Source organism: Arachis hypogaea, chromosome 2 (genome assembly GCF_003086295.3).
Source record: "Arachis hypogaea cultivar Tifrunner chromosome 2, arahy.Tifrunner.gnm2.J5K5, whole genome shotgun sequence".
NCBI classification, from domain to species: domain Eukaryota; kingdom Viridiplantae; phylum Streptophyta; class Magnoliopsida; order Fabales; family Fabaceae; genus Arachis; species Arachis hypogaea.
Window position 1 is genome coordinate 38788705 of NC_092037.1, and position 4068 is coordinate 38792772.

Genomic DNA, 4068 nt, shown 5'->3' on the forward strand with positions numbered 1-4068 from the left:
CTCTTGGATTTAGCATGAGGACATGCTATTGTTTAAGTGTGGGGAGGTTGATAAACCCATATTTTATGACATATTTTGTGCCGAATTTAAGTGATTTATTCAATCCTTCACCCACTTATGCATGTGAAATTGCATGGTTTTACTTTCCCTTCTTATTATGTGATGTATGTGAAAAACATGTTTTCTAGGCTTTAAAATATTAATTTTAATTACCTTGTATTGCCATTCGATGCCGTGATTTGTGTGTTAAGTATTTTCAGATCTTCTAAGGCAGGAATGATTTAAAGGATGGAAAGGAGACATACAAAAATGGAAGGAAAGCATAAAATGAAGTTTTTGAAGAAACTGGCAGTGACGCGTCCGCATGGACGACGCGGACGCAAGGTTCGCACAAAAAGAGATCGACGCGAGCGCATGGATGAGGCGAACGCGTGACTCGCGAAATACAACTGACGCGGGCGCATGACTGACGCAACCGCGTGGAAGGGCAACACTCCAGATGACGCGACCGCGTGACCCACGCGGACGCATGACGTGCGCGATCTGCAAAATTTGCAGAAGTTGTCTTCAGTGATTTCCGGGCCTTTTTGGCCCAGATCCAAACCCAGAGGACACAGATTGAAGGATTATAAATGGAAGGATCCACCCATTCATGAGTAGGAGAAATACACACTTTTTAGGATTTAGATGTAGTTTTTAGTGAGAGAGGTTCCCTCCTCTCTCTTAGGATTAGGATTAGGATTTTTAGAACTTAGGAATATTTTTTATCTCATCTTTATATCAGGTTCAATATCTTTTTATTTCGACTTCTCTTAATTGTTGATTATTGATGTTGCTTATTTGGCTTATGACTTTTCATATTTGGATTGATTTTATTTTATTAATGCAATTGAGGTATTTCAGACTTATATGTTATTGATACTTGGGCTCTATCCAAATTATTTTCATTCAAGTAGATTTTATTCCCTTTTGGCGTTGGTTGATTAATTGGTAACTCTTGAGTTGTCGAACTCAGCAGTGGTTGAAATTGGCAGATTCTAATTGATCTAGATCGCTCTAAAACTAGTCTTCCCACAGGGATTGACTAGGACTTGAGGATCAAACTAATTAGTCCACTTGACTTTCCTTTGCTTTAGTAAAGGTTAACTAAGTGGGAGAAAAATCCAATTCTCATCACAATTGATAAGGACAACTGGATAGGACTTCCAGTTTTCATACATTGCCAAGAGTTTCTAATAGATATTAATTTATTAATTCTTGCAATCTATTTCTCTTGCTTAAAACCTTTTTAAAACACCAAAATATACCTTTGCATAACCAATAATAAGAACACCTCCCTGTAATTCCTTGAGAAGACGACCCGATGTTTAAATACTTCGGTTATCAATTTTATCAGGGGTTTGTTACTTGTGACAACCAAATGTTTGTACGAAGGGATTTTCTATTGGTTTAGAATCTATGCATACAACGCTACTATATTTTTATAAAATTCTTTACTAGCATAGAGCTCAACTGAATGGGTCTAGGAAGTTGTTTAGACGCTTCAGTGAGAATTCTAAAGCTGAACCACTCGGATGGAATCATGATAATCAACTTGAAGACGGGTATAGAAATAAGATTTGGGATCCCAGAGGATATTGGATTTGCAAATATTGGCGCAGATTCCTGGATCAGTACAAGCATAAGCCGCCATGACAAGGAGCTCGCCAAATGTCCAACTTAAGGACTTTAACTAAAAGTGCTAGGTGGGAGACAACCCACCATGGTATGATCGCTCCTCTTCCATTTTAGTCTGTTTTTGTATTTTTAGTGAACCTGGAATCATGCATAGCATTCATATTAAGCATTGCATTCTGCATACTGCATTAAAAAAATAAAAAAAAAGAAGAAGAAAAGGGCACGCGACACGTCCGCGTCCCCTGTGCCTTAGGAACAAAAGAGACTTTATACAGAGTCACGCGAGAGCGTGGCTGGATGCGTGCCTTTGGCACAAATTAGTCCACGCGACCGCGTCACTGACGCGTCCGCGTCAAGTGGGAAAAATGCCTCCCACGCGTCCGCGTCATTTTTCAAAATAGGTCATCCACGCGATCGCGTCACCCACGCGACCGCGTCACCCTAAATTTTGGCAATATGAGTTTCAAACAGAGAGTTGCGCAACCGCGAGGCTGCACTTGCGCTAATGGCACAAATATCATTCCACGCAAACGCGTGGATGACGTGTCCGCGTCATTTTATAGAAGCGCCATCCGCGCGAACGCGTCACTCACGCGTCCGCGTCGAATGCGCCGCACAACTTATCTTAATTTGCCAAAATATCTTATCTTTTTCTTCTCCAAATCCTACTTTTTCTTTTCCTTTCTTATTTCTCTCTTTCCCCTTCCTCCTTCTTCCTTCTTTCTTCTTCCTTCTTTCTCCTTTTTTTTTATTTTCATGCATTTTTATGTTGGTGTTGGAGCTTTATTTGAATTTTACTTTATTATAACAGAGCTTGTGACTATTATAAGGATTGGTTTGACAATTGATATTTTAAATTTGGCTCTCATATATATTTGAATTTATTACTTTAATTCCTCTTTTAACTCACAATACTTGTAATCCACCTATATTTGAGATTATCATTCACAATTGTCATCATACAAGTGCTTTTTACTCCAACTTATTTTCACAATTGATGCTTGACATATGCTTCTCATGCCTTTGCCTGCATGCTTTTACACATCTTGCATCTAAATTGATTTAATATGCCTTGCTATATTTTCATTGATGTCTTAATTGCATGTAGTCGCGACCATGTATTTAAGACATTATCCCTTACCTTGGCATTGATTATCACTTAAACCTTCATCCTCCCGGTTCTAGCTATTTGAATTACATGTCCCTTTTCTTTCTCCCTTTTTCAGGATGGTCACCAAAAAGGGTAACGAGAAAGCCTCTAACAAGCCACCGGCGAAGAGCGAAACAAAAAGAGCACAACCCCCATCCACCTACACATCTTAGCATGCACCGAGGACGGTGCAATCTTTAAGTGTGGGAAGTCGATACCGATCTCCACGGGTTAGTTATTCTCTTCTCAACACCAATATTCTTATTTTCTTTATTAGTTCATTGTTGCATTGCATAATAGATTGCATGTGTAGTTGATTGTTTGCATTTAAATACTATTTGGTTGAAAAATAATAAGTTTCTTTTTAAGACCCTATTTTTGAATAATTTCACTAATTTAAATTAAAAACTAAAATTTTTCATGTGTTAAATTTGTTTGAAGTTGTATTTGGAACATGGTTTTCGAGGCAAAGAACACACAACTTGTGAGGTTTGAGCTTATTTATATGGTTACATTATTTAAACATAATTTTTTATTCTTGTGTATTTTCTTCTCTATGATTGTAATCTTTATTTTGTTCCAATTTATATGTCCAATATTTAGTGTATTTACATGCTTGCATATGATTGAGGCCATTATTTGAATTTTTGCTCACTTATCCCAAATAAGCCTACCTTTTACATCACCCTTGTTAGCCCCCTTGAGCCTTTTAACCCCCTTATGTTCTATAACCACATTACTAGCCTTAAGTAGAAAAACAAATAAAAAAATTCCCAAGTTAAATCCTTGGTTAGTTTAAGATAGAAATTGTGTATCAACTAAGTGTGGGAAAATTATGGAAACATGGGATGAGAGAAAAAAGGTATTAAAGTGAATAAATTATTTGAAATTTGGGAGCATGCTCATATGAAATCAAAATAATTAAAACACCATGTGCATTGATATATTATTCTTATATTTCAAAAAAAAGAAAAAAAGAAAAAAAGAAAAAATTATTAAGTAATTAAATAAGGGGACAAAAATTACCTCAATGCAAAAAAATTAAAGAATCAATGCACATGGGATAAATTCAAAAATAAAATTTGTGCATGAGTATGTAACACACAAGTGGGAAAATTGGGCAGCTAGGCAAGATTTATAGATTATATAGAGTATGTATATGTTAAGTGACAAACTTAGACTAATCAAGGGTTTAATTATTAGCTCACTTAGCCTTATATATATACCCTTACCTTTACCTT